The following is a 13,404-nucleotide window of genomic DNA, read 5'->3' as shown; positions in this document are numbered from 1 at the left end:
AACTGCTGTTTTCACAGCAACCAAATTTCTGTTTGTGTTTGTTTGTCTGACGGTCGGTTGAGGGCGAGAAAGTGAGTGCTTCACTGGCACAGGGTGCACCATTCCTGTGTCAGTGTTGCCGCGGTCATTCCCCTGTGTGCTCCGGCACTGGTGAGAGGTTTTCACTTCCTAAAAGAGCAACACGGGTGCGTTTGCGTCTTTTTCAAGATGTCATTCCGCCCGTGCGTTTCTGGGTGCGGTCGTTCCCTGTCTCTCTCTGATGGTCACAATTGTTGTATCACGTGTTTGGGCTTACAGCACGCTGAGGCAGCTTTTGTGGACAGCTCATGTTTTCACTGTGGGAACATGACTGTCGCAGTGTTGAGGGCGAGACTCGCCTTCGTCCGCGGAGAGCGAGTCCCCATTACCATGCCCCACCCCTGGGTGCTGCATGGGATGGGTGACCGGAGGGTAGTGTTGGATGTCCCGCCCGGTAACCATTCCCTGTGGGCTCCTCACCCCTCCCTTCCACTGCTACCATTGGAGCCTCCGGTGTTATCTGCTGGTCCATCTGTAATGGGTGGGCCAGCGGTTCCACTCGGGGCTCCCCTGGGGGACAGGATGTCGATTGCAGCATCGGAGGGTGAGCTGATGTCTGGAGATGACGACTCGGCTGCGTTGTCTCCCTCCGGGAGTTCAATGTTGCCCGAGCCGGATCCAGAATTATCAGCTATGCTGAAACGGGCCGCCGAGGCTGTCGGGCTCGAGTGGAACCCTCCACCGTGTCCTGTTCAGTCTCGGTTGGATGATTGGTATCTCGGGGCGGGCCGTGCTGGTTCTCAGCCCGCCGCCCCAGTGCCCTTCTTTCCCGAAGTGCATGAAGAGCTTACTTGGTCGTGGACGGCACCTTTTACTGCTGAAAACGACTTGAGTAGTTCTTCCTCCCTCACTACCCTTGTCGGAGGAGCGGTGAAGGGTTATGAGGCTGTCCCTCCAGTGGAGCGGTCTGTTGCGACTCTTTTATGTCCAACGGCCGCTGCATCCTGGGTGGGGGATCCTTGTTTCCCCTCGCGGGCCTGTGAGTTCGCGTCAGGATTGGCGGTCAGAGCTTACAGAGCTTGCGGGCAAGCCGCTTCCTCTTTGCATGCCTTGGCGTTGTTGCAGGTCTACCAGGCCAAAGCACTCATGGACATGCACGAGGGTAGTTTGGACCGGGCGCTCGTGAGTGAGCTCCGCACCGCCACTGACCTCGCCCTCCGGGGTACGGGTGTCGCGGCGTGTGCGGTCGGTCTAGCGATGTCCACTTTGGTGGTCCAGGAACGCCATCGTTGGCTCAGCCTGGTTGAGATGGCGGATGCGGACAAGGTTCGGTTCCTGGACTCCCCAATTTCCCAGGTTGGGTTGTTCGGCGACGTGGCGGAGAGCTGCGCCCAACAGTTCTCTGCCACCCAGGTTCGGGCGGAGGCTCCCCGACACACCCTATCCCGGCGGCCCGCTGTTGCCTCCACCCTGCCGCCGGAGATAGTCCCTCCGCCCGTTCGTCGCCGAGGGCGCCCCCCTGCCGCTGCCTCCGGTTCCGCGGGGTCTCCGCAACAGCCTTCACCCAGGCCCCAGCGTAGAACCAGCAGCAGGCAGGCCGCCCGGTCTGTCTCAGTCACCGCCCAGCCAGGGGGCGAGTGTCAGAAACGTTCCTGAGACAGGCCACCCAGGGATGGGGGGACTAGCTCTTCAGATGGTTACCGTTCCACCATTGGTTCTCCGGAGTCCAGTGGTACCCCAATTGTCAGAAGAGCGAATTTCTCCGTCCCTGGGGCCCAAGAGGGCGAGGCTGGCGGCTTGCGACCCTGTGGAACAGCCTTGCTCCCCCCAGCCCCCTCTTGTTCGCCAGCCCGCAACACGAGGCGGTCGAGGACCCGGTCATCCGCCTTCTCTTCCGTCCTCTGTTGCCCCGTGGAGACAGGTAAGTGCAGCACGGCTCACTCAGACCCCGCTTCGGGCCGCCCACGGGCCTTCCGAGCCGGGTCCCTGCCCTCCACCGCGCTGCCCCACCCCGGGTATGCCTGTGTTACCCTTGGTCCCCCTGGTTCGGTTCGTCGAGGCCTGGAAAGTGCTCTCCAACCCGTCCGGCTGGCTCCTCCGTACCATCAGGCTCGGCTACACGATTCAGTTCCGCCGGAGTCCGCCCAGGTACAGTGGCATTCGCCACACTTCAATGTCGAGCAAATCTGCTCCTGTCATGCGCGCGGAGATCGCGGTCCTGCTGGCGAAGGACGCGATAGAGCCGGTGTCGGTAGCCGATATGAAGGCCGGCTTTTACAGCCCGTACTTCATTATACCCAAGAAAGGGGGTGGGTTACGACCAATCCTGGACCTGCGAGTCCTGAATCGGGCCCTTCACAAGCTCCCGTTCAGAATGCTGACGCAGAAACGCATCTTCCAATGTGTCCGTCCCCAGGATTGGTTTGCAGCGATCGACCTGAAGGACGCGTACTTTCATGTCTCCATCCTGCCGCGACACAGGCCATTCCTGCGTTTCGCGTTCGAGGGTCAGGCGTATCAGTACAAAGTCTTACCCTTCGGGCTGGCCCTGTCACCCCGTGTCTTTACGAAAGTTACGGAGGCAGCCCTCGCTCCCATGAGAGAGCAGGGCGTTCGCGTTCTCAACTATCTCGACGACTGGCTGATACTAGCGCAGTCTCGGGAGCTGTTATGCGAACACAGGGATTTGCTGCTCCAGCACATCAGCCAGCTGGGTCTTCAGGTCAACTGGGAGAAGAGCAAACTCGCCCCTGTGCAGAGGATCTCTTTTCTCGGTTTGGAGCTGGACTCGGTCCAACACACGGCGCGCCTCACAGAGGATCGCGCCCGGTCGGTGCTGAACTGCCTGAATTTTATCAGGAGCAGAACAGTGGTTTTTCTGAAACAGTTTCAGAGGCTCCTGGGGCATATGGCAGCCGCAGCCGCAGTTACGCCGCTCGGCCTGCTTCATATGAGACCACTCCAGCACTGGCTTCGCGACCGAGTCCCGAGGTGGGCGTGGCGGAGAGGCACGCTCCCTGTGAGAATCACCGCGGCCTGCCTCCAAACCTTCAGCCCGTGGTCGGACCTTTCGTTTCTCCGGGCCGGTGTGTCCCTAGAACAAGTGTCCAGGCATGCTGTGGTCTTCACAGACGCCTCCAACACTGGCTGGGGGGCCACGTACAACGGGCATGCAGTAGCTGGCACCTGGACGGGGTCCCACCTGCATTGGCACATCAACTGCCTCGAGTTGTTAGCAGTACTCCTTGCTTTGAGACGCCTCAGGACGACGCTGCTCGGCAGGCACGTACTGGTCCGGACGGACAGCACTGCGGCCGTTGCGTACATCAACCACCAAGGTGGTCTACGTTCCCGCCGCATGTCACAACTCGCCCGCCACCTCCTCCTATGGGGTCAGAAGCATCTGAGGTCGCTTCGTGCCGTTCACATCCCTGGCCTGCTCAATCGTGCCGCCGACGAGCTCTCACGACAGATTGTGGCCTCGGGAGAATGGCGGCTCCATCCCCAGGCGGTCCAGCTAATATGGGACCACTTCGGGGCCGCACAGATAGATCTGTTTGCCTCTCCGGACTCGTCCCATTGCCAGTTGTTTTATTCCCTCGAAACGGATGCACTGGCTCACAGCTGGCCCCGGGGCCTCCGCAAGTATGCGTTTCCCCCAGTGAGCCTTATTGCACAACTACTGTGCAAAGTCAGGGAGGAAGAGGAGCAGGTTTTGCTAGTTGCCCCATATTGGCCCAACCGAACCTGGTTCCCCGAACTTTTTCTCCTCTCGACAGCTCCTCCCTGGCCTATTCCTCTGAGAGAGGACCTACTCTCTCAGGGACGGGGCACCATATGGCACCCGCGTCCAGACTATTGGAGACTCCATGTGTGGTCCCTGGACGGGACGCGGAGGTTTTAGGTAGTCTACCACAGGCAGTCGTAGATACCATCACGTCAGCGAGAGCCCCCTCTACGAGGCTTGCTTACTCCCTGAAGTGGAAACTGTTCGTTGAGTGGTGTGCTTCTCAAGGAGAAGACCCCCGAAGGTGTTCGGTCATTTCCGTGCTTTCTTTCCTGCAAGAGGCTTTGGAGCGTCGGCTGTCCCCCTCCACCCTCAAAGTGTATGTCGCCGCTATTGCCGCACATCACGATGCAGTAGACGGGAAATCCCTGGGGAAGCATGACTTGATCGTCAGGTTCCTGAGGGGAGCGAGGAGGTTGAATCCGCCTCGCCCCCCCTCTATACCCTCTTGGGACTTATCTCTGGTGCTAACCGCACTGCAGAGACCGCCCTTCGAGCCTTTGCAGGTAGCAGAGTTAAAAATTCTGTCCCAAAAGACAGTTCTCCTACTTGCTTTGGCCTCCATCAAGAGGGTAGGGGACCTGCACGCATTTTCGGTCAGCGAATCGTGCCTGGAATTCGGGCCGGCTAACTCTCACGTTATCCTGAGACCCCGGCCTGGATATGTGCCCAAGGTTCCTACCACCCCCTTTCGGGACCAGGTGGTGAACCTGCAAGCGCTGCCCCCGGAGGAGGCAGACCCAGCCCTGGCTTTTCTCTGCCCCGTTCGCGCCCTGCGCTTGTACGTGGACAGAACGCAAAGCTTTAGGACCTCAGAGCAGCTCTTCGTCTGTTATGGAGGACAGCGGAAGGGAAAGGCTGTCTCCAAGCAGAGGCTGGCCCACTGGATAGTGGATGCCATCATCTTGGCGTATGAGTCCCAAGGTGAACCCTGTCCCCCCGGACTGCGAGCTCACTCCACAAGGAGTGTTGCCGCTTCTTGGGCGTTGGCGCAGGGTGCCTCGCTGACAGATGTCTGTAGAGCTGCGGGCTGGGCGACACCTAATACGTTTGCTAGATTCTATAGCCTACGTGTCGAGCCGGTTGCTTCCCGTGTGCTCTCTTCTCATAGAAGCCAGTAACACCGTGAGCCCCGGTTCAGTGTCGGCTTGCTGCGCCATTCCCCTCTTACGGACCGGATACGTGCGCCATTTCGCTCCGGTGGAATTCCCTTGTCCGGAACCTGTTGAGCTCCTCCGTACCCCCCCCAACGTCGGACGTGGCGGAACGTCGGGTGTTAGGCCTACCACTCGTATGCAGTGTGGAACCTGTGTTAGGCTGGGTCCATATGTTGCGGTCCCTACGGCGACCCCATATGTGTATTCTTCCACGATACGGCTCCCCAAGGTGAGCCCGTGTCTTTCCCTTGGCAGAGTCCTGCCGTCACTGTAAATTGGTGTGTCTCCCCCCTCTCTAGGCTGGAGCCACCCCAGTGACATTCCATATGTTATACTGCCCGGCTCTCCGCCCAGTTCATATGTGTATTTCCCCCCCCCTTTCGGGTTGGTTGGGCTCCGCAGCGTCCCTTCCTTCCAGTGTTGGGCACGCTTTCCCAGTGTTACCAAGTCTGGCTGAGTGGGTCTTGTGGAACAGCAGCGACTTCCTGGCCTAAGCCCTGTCCTTTTCCGCAAGAACGTCGGGAGGATCAGAAGGCTTTTGTCTAGGCACTGGAAGGTGGCAGCGTTAGTGGCGTGTTCAATGGTTGATCCCATTTCAGTCGCGTCGACTACGTCCGACGTTATCGACTGAAAGGGAACGTCCTGGTTGCGTATGCAACCCACCGTTCCCTGAAGGAGGGAACGGAGGACGTAGTCCCCTTGCCACTACCGCTGGACCACCGCTGACTCCGAGTTACGCTCGGCTCCTCAGCGAAAAGCAAATGGTGCGTGCATCCACTTCCGTATTTATACCCGCGCTGCGGGGCGGAGTGTGAGATGCAAATCTCGCACGCCAATGTGTATTGGCTCGTTCAATAATACTCGAAGACGATAGGCTCCCTAGCGTGATCCCATTTCAGTCGCGTCGACTACGTCCTCCGTTCCCTCCTTCAGGGAACGGTGGGTTGCATACGCAACCAGGACGTTTTCCGTATATACATGCAGTGGAAGATAGATTTTCAAGAGTTTATGTTCACTACTGTGGGAAAAAAAAAGGTAAACCCCAAGATATTTTTTTATCCTTTATGTCTGAAGGAATCAATAGATTTTATTTGAATTTCTCTGTGCACACTAATAATTGTTATTGTTCCTGTTTGATAATACACTTTCACAGAGATGATTACTCTTCTAACACAGAATTACTCATGCTTATTTATGTATTTATCTCAGTATTCTAATCAAAATATTTATGGCAGCCATCTCACGTGATGCGCCTTACAAATTTTGCTATTTATATTATTTGTTATTCAACAATCACTGGAAAGGATGTAAATTTACAAGTTCTAAAGAAATATCGTTTTTATATGCCTTCAGAGATGGAACAAACAATATATTGTATGATCATATTAAGGCTCATGATGAACTTTGCTGCTCCAAAACTCAAGTGATTTATTTGTTTTTCTAGCTCTAAAACACACCTTTTCATCTCTTTTTTTATTACATGAAGCAATAAAATAATTTTGCAGGTATTTTGTTGTACCACAGAAAATCTGTGTCTTTGCTCCACACTTTTGATTATGTGAATGCCAAACTAAAGTTTACAATTTTCTTTCCTGAATTTTTTAAAAAGAAGAAAAAAATATGTATTTGATGTAAAAAAAAGATATATATATATATATATATATATATATATATATATATATATATATGATACTAATCTTGTCATTACTCACAATAACTCAAAATAATGAAAAGTAATAATGGAATATGAAAATGTGAATTAAAAAAAATATTAAATAAAAAAGCAATAAATTATTTTTCAAAGCTGTATTTTAGCTCATGTTGTTGTATGGTTTTAGACATGACAAATTACCCAGACTCTGTTCAAATACGGGGGATCCATTCCAGTGCCTCAACACAGATCTTAAGAAGACCGTTGGAAAGAGAAATTGGTTGTGAATGCAGCTTGTGTGTGTGCGTGAGTGTGAGCAAATTTAAGGATTCAATATAAGCATTGAAAGAAGTTGAAAAGCCAAAAAATTGCATCTATGAGATTTAGTCTCTTTCCAAAGCAAGAGCTATTTGTGTCTTTGCTGTGGTTGGAAAGGCAAAGGAACTGTTAATAATTTGAATCACCCAAATGCAACAGGCACTTGTCAAGGACACTTAAGGTAACCTTTTTATGTTGATTAACAGCAGGTTTTGTTGTAGCCCATATTAAAAGATTCACAAACCATTGCTGTCAATGTAAATGTCTGGTTTCAGAAATGTTTTGTACATTTTTTCTGCACAGAGCTTGGGTATGGAGTCATGTCACGTTCGATATGTGTGGCTTTAATCAATGCAACATTTATGTTGCAAATCTGCTTTGTAAATTGCTGTAGCAATATGTTACAACACCTGATGGGGTGTATCTTTTGAAGTGGCAGACTTTTTACCATAGTGAAAACTACTACTGACGAATTTGCCACTGCGTTGGATGATTTTTTTGTGTTTCCATAAAGAAGCAGATATATCTAAATGAGGCTGTGTGTGATTTTGTGTCTGGATTTGATAGAGTGTGCGTGTATTTCGGGTCAAGGGGACTGTGTTTGGCTGTGTTATCTTCTATTTGTCTCCTATCCATGTTGCCTTCTGCTGAGTCCTAACCAATGCCTTTGTAGTTGTACGTATTGTACAATCTTTGTCGTGGATTTTCTTTCTTATGTGTAGTTTTCATCAGCCTCACCATGCCAATAAAGGGAATTGTGTCTAATTTATTCTTATCCTCCTTTTTCTTGTACATTCAAACTAAATACATTTAAAAGAAGTTGCTCAAATGATTACAAGCAAATGTTCAGGCTTTTGCGACGTACCTATTGACTAAAGCGAGCACATGGACATCATACGAACCCCTGCCAGGTGATACTTTTTTCTGCGCATCGTCACTGTAAGCTGTAGAGCACATTGTTTATGATGACTCACTTGCAGAGTCAGTTATTTTTGGCGGATGCTCATGTTTTCGCCAACTCTGCACGACCCTGGAAAATGACTGATGATAATCCCGTGGAGCTTGTTTCTTAATTCCCATAAACTCTTTTTGACAAGTTTTGCATGTGCATCAGAGCGAAAACGTGCCTATAAAGCGGCCGAGAGAATTTGATGGCACATCTGTCCAGATGAAACATAATATTGTATCATTACTATTCAGTCTGTGAGTATAGGGAAGGTGAATAACCTCTTCTCTTCTTTGAGAGATGTGGCAGGATTGGACATTAAATTTTAAAAGAAGAGGATCCAATTGTGGATTTATTTATTTATTTATATTCATTAATGCTTCAGTTTAGCCTCGGAGAAAAGAGACTTCTTTCATTTTGCCATCACAATCATCCAGGCAGGAGGTCTTTTGGAGTTTGCCCTTTTCCACACAATGAAGCTGGAAGCTCAAGAGCTTCACTTCACCTGTCTTTTTCTGTGATACAGGTACTTACTCTGGCAATCCATCCTTATCTTTCATTTCACACAGCCATTGGTAAAAATGGCCATGTATGCAGTTTTTGAGGGTCTTCTACCTGTTATCCTAAAATATATGACTATACATGATATATAGTGTTCATACACTACCAGTCAAACGTCTGGACCAGAGAGTCAATGAAACTGAATCAAATGACACAAACTGCAGTATGAAAGATTTGTGGTGTGTGTGTGTGTGTGTGTGTGTGTGTGTGTGTGTGTGTGTGTGTGTGTGTGTGTGTGTGTGTGTGTGTGTGTGTGTGTGTGTGTGTGTGTGTGTGTGTGTGTGTTTGTGTGTGTGTGTGCATCACAGGTGGCTGTACTGTATATAGAGCGCACAAAGACGAAGAATGCAAGGATATAGTCTTTTAATTAAATAATCCACATGATACAGGGCAGAAAGATGGAGTAACGTCCACTTCAAAGACGAGTCCATAAAAATAATTGAACAAAACGGAGATTAGACTAAATGTGGCATTTAACAAATGACAGGTGAACGGAATGATTAATCAAACACACTCGGAAACTGGGTCAAATTACAGGGACACGGACAACCAAGGATGGTTGGAGGATGGAGCCAAGAGCAAATTGAGCCGGATGTTGACCGAGAGAAATGGGCCCAGCCAGGAAGTAGGACCACGGTGGCGTGAAGGTTGGAGTCATGTTGGATAATCCCTAGACAATAACATGGTGGCGATTGATGGAGACTGAGGAGTCTCAGGCGAAATGGACACCCAAGTTGACACCAGTGATCCGGAGGGCCAAGACGGAACTGCAGGCTCGCAGGACCGAGTTGGAGATGGGGGTTTGGCAAGGTGGGGAAGAGCAAGTACCAAAGCAGCGCTGAAGGGAAGGAGGAGCCAGAGGGATGGAGGGATGAGGCACAGCCAGAGGAGTGGAAGACCATGGTGTAGTAAGGGACGAGGTCTGCAACCCCAGTGGAGCTGAGGGAAGGTGGAGCCAAGGAGACGCTGAAGGGTCAGAGGGTCAAGGTGGAGTCAAGGGCTCGGAGGACTGATATAGAGCCACATGATCAGCTTGCCAGGACTGAGCTGATTACTGGAAGCACAAATGTGCATCAATCCAGCATAGCGGGGTGGATGGAGGAGTAGGGGAGCTGGAGGGGACCAGCGAAAGCAGGGCCAATGCTTTTGGTTTTGGTAGAGGAGGTGGGAGAGATAGGCTGGATGGGGACTCTGGGGAGAGTCTCAAAAGGGGAGAAAGAAAACGCAGCAAAATGAAATACTGTCCAGATCCAGTCTTCTGTAACAGGTGGCTGTATATTGAGCGTACAAAGGTGAAGAATGCAAGGATATAATCTTTTAATTCAATAATCCACAGGATACAGGGCAGAAACACGGGGTAACCCATACACTTCACAAAGACAAGACCGGACAAAGAACTGAACATAACAGGGAGCTGGCGAGTGGCGAACATGACTTCTTTGTCAGAAAGATGTTGTTGGTGTAGACACTTGTCAATCAAACATGTCTGACCAATAGAGAAGCACCTGCCCACTGCAGAACGTTTGTGTCAAAATGATTCAATCAAAAAAATTTGAACTTCAAAACTTTTTGCACTTCAAAAAAAAAAGTGATTCAAACGAAAAAATCTGAACTTCAAAACTTTTTTCACTTAAAAAAAAAATGATTCAATCAAAACAATTTGAACTTCTAAATTTTTTTCTCTTCAAATAAAAAAAACTAAAACAACGAAAACCACATTCTCTTCAATACTTTTTTTATTCACGGGGTAATTTTTTTTTGCATTTGGACAGTTTTTTCTTTGATTGAAAATATTTTTTTTGATTGAAACAACTTTTTTGGAATTGAATGATTAAGACACAAATGTCCTACCCATGTATGGCCCAAGCACAAAAAAGATTACTTCAATCAAAGAGAACATTTTCAATAAAAAAAAAAGTGTTCAAATGCAATTTTTGGAGTCTCAAATATTTTATTTGCATTCAAAACAGATTTTCTATATTTGAAAATGTTTATCTTTTAATTGAAGTGGCTTTTTTATTGATTCTGTTGTTTGTTTGTTTGTTTGTTTGAAGCAACTTCTTTTTTGATTGAATGATAAAGACACAAATGTCCTACCTATTATATGGTCCAATCAAAAAACAATATTACTTCAATTAAAAAGGTTGCTTTAAACAAAACAAAACGGACTTATATCAAAGAAAACATTTTCAATCAAAGAAAAGCAGTGTTCAAATGTATTTTTTTTGAGTCTCAAATATATTTTTGGATTCAAATACTTTTTTTCTTTGATTGAAAAGTTTTTCTTTTATTGAAGTGAAGGTTTTTTTTTAATTGAAAATATATTTTTTGATTGAATAATAAAGAAACAAAACTACCTCCATACATATCTTGCAAGCAAATCAGCAAACAAGAAAAACCCCTTTAAAAATGAAATAAATGGAAATGCATTGTAATATATAATATACAGTAGTCAACATTTGAAGTGGATCAAAAAAGTTAATCAAAGTTGTCCTAAGACAAGAACGGGTATTGTTGCATTGGGTTCATGTATAACATTGACGAAAGGTTTTGATCCACTTCAAATGTTGACTACAAATTGCTGTATGAAGCTTAAACTAAAAGCCCAAAAATTCTTATAAGTGGACATGGCAACTTTGGCCTTTAAGCAGGCCCAAAACAAAACACGACGCCTCTGTCGACTGTGCTTTAGATAAAACACAACAAGTCGTTTGTCACTGTAATATTAATTTGGTCAGAATAGTGGATACCAAACACGCGAGATGCCAGAGCATTGCTAAATTACCACAGTGTCAATCATGCAGTTTCGGGAGTGAGTCGTGTTCCTTACACACGGAACGATAATTTAGGGGACATTCACATTTAAATTGTCACTGTCCTGAAACTTTGCAGTGTGTACGTGGCCTAAGTCAAAACAGAATGTGTGTGTGTGTGCTAAAATGCAAGAGTATGTACTTTGGACCATTTTAATACATCCCAGATGAAAAAAGTATTAATTTATTTGAAACAAATAATATTACTGTCCTCAAACTTTCTGAGCGGCATGTTGTTTGAAAATACATATTCTCCTTTCAGCTGCATTAAAAGCAAATAATGGCAGCAGAAATAAGGCAACCAGAACTGAATTCACTGTGAGATTTATTAGGATGGAGTTCAGAAGCTGTTATGATGATGATGATGATGAAACAACATCAAAGGAGCAGCGGTGAGCTGATACTCCAGGATTTCAGTGAGCTCGCCAGTGTGTTATTTTGAGGCATCATCGACACTGATCCCCAGCCTCATGCTCCATCTCTTTCTGTTTATTTTTAGAGTGCTTTATGAGCGACACACAATTCCATTGTCTCGAGGTCTATCAGATTTACTTTCTCATGTAGGACAACAGCTGCAAGTCCCCAGACATTCAGCCAATCACCACCTTTAGAAATGAGTATATGATAAACATTTAGAGTGTTTACTCTATATTAACTTTGAAAACTTTTAAATATCACTGTGGGTAGCAAATAGGATGTTATATGGCTTAATGCATAAGATATAAACAACAGTAAGGTGGGCAATGGACCAGATTAATGTCAATGTTTTTATAAGGGTTTGATATGGAGCAGGAAAACATAAAACGTGTTTAATACATTTGTACGCAATGTGTTTTATAAACACTTTAAGTGTTTAGAAGACTAAGATTAATTAAAATGAATAAATGCTGTATAATTATTTTTCATTCTTAGTTAACTAAAGTAGTAAACTAATGTTAACAAATGGAATTGTATAGTAAAGTGTTACCAAATAATAAAAAATGAACACTGCTTTGACAAAACTTGCCATGTTTATTTTAAGTCTACGTCAAATATTTTATGGAGTTAAATAAGCCAATAAAGCAAAATGTAAAACCAAACAATTAGTCAAGTAATGAGCAAAAAGCTGAGTGTGAGATTTCCTGTGCCTTATGCCAGCTGCTTAACAATAGCTCTCCCTCCATCTCCATCTCCATGCTGCCATTTTAAGCTTTAAAGAGTAATGAGCGACAGAAGGGATGGTATTCTTCTTCTCCCAAAGTATCAACTTTGGGGACCAAACGTAAACTTCGCTTGATAATTAATGACACCAGACAAATGGCTGCTGATTGAGCAACTTGCCTTTATTGTCAATCACCATCTGGTCCACAGCACCGACGCAACACAACGCTAATTGCCTCGAGTGCGCTTAAGATGCCTTTATTAATTAAAAGTGAAAATAATAACGGTTTTAGGGACGGTTCCAAAGCGTGAGCATCAAACCCGTTGACGTGTGGGTGGGAGTGAAATGCTGTGGACTGGATTTGGTGGGTCATCTGAGGGGAGGTACCCATCATGCCCTGAGGCGAGCGCAGGCCTTTCAGATTGCTGCGGCTGGCAAGACTCACCGCGCGCCGGGGACATCAGCAGAAAGTCGCGTGACCTAGGGAACCGCCGCTGACAGAGCCGGTTAGGACAGCGAGAGGTAGATGGGATGTTCTTTTTGTCAGTGCTTTACCTTGGAGGCCAGTGGGGGTGGATGGATAGGTCGAGGGAGAAAGATGGGAACAATGGGATGGAAATGAGAGAGTGACACAAAGGTAGGGGAGCGAGAGACGGGACTTGACACAGCTGTCAAGTGCTTTACGATGGACGGCATAGGGCTGCACGTTTTGGGGTGGAAAAACGAACGAATCCGCTTAAGTCGTGACGTAAAGAATACTGGGTAACACAATATTTTACAGTGTCCTTGTCACATATGTTTCATTAACTTACCATAGTAATAACAGTAAATTATATATAATTACATGCAACTAACCCTAACCCAAACTCTAATCCTACCCAAAACCTATAGTAAGTACATGTTGTTAATTAATATTACTTAAATATATAATTACACTGTAACAATGACACCTTAAAATAAAGTGTAACTGAATACTGTTTCCGGGTCCAAACGTTTATGAGCAGTATTTAAT

At 47.1% G+C, this 13,404-nt stretch overlaps 1 protein-coding gene across 6 annotated transcripts in view; it reads left to right on the top strand.

Moving 5' to 3' along the window:
- ppargc1a (peroxisome proliferator-activated receptor gamma, coactivator 1 alpha) overlaps positions 1 to 7,700 on the top strand; it is a 53,163-nt gene extending 45,463 nt beyond the window's left edge. For 4 of the 6 annotated variants that reach the window (XM_077201869.1, XM_077201870.1, XM_077201868.1 and 1 more), the window contains exon 14: positions 5,923 to 7,700. The gene's annotated coding sequence lies outside the window, so the exon portion shown is untranslated. Of the gene's footprint in view, positions 1 to 5,861 lie in introns of all 6 variants that reach the window. The other 2 variants (XM_077201872.1, XM_077201871.1) reach the window with 1 other exon arrangement.
- The last annotated feature ends 5,704 nt before the right edge of the window (positions 7,701 to 13,404 follow it).

The sequence above is a fragment of the Siphateles boraxobius genome, unplaced genomic scaffold (assembly GCF_051911475.1).
Source record: "Siphateles boraxobius isolate OS27281-9 unplaced genomic scaffold, OSU_SipBor_1 48, whole genome shotgun sequence".
In the NCBI taxonomy this organism is placed as follows: domain Eukaryota; kingdom Metazoa; phylum Chordata; class Actinopteri; order Cypriniformes; family Leuciscidae; genus Siphateles; species Siphateles boraxobius.
Note: the sequence above shows the minus strand (reverse complement) of the source record. Positions and strands in the feature narration are given on the sequence as shown.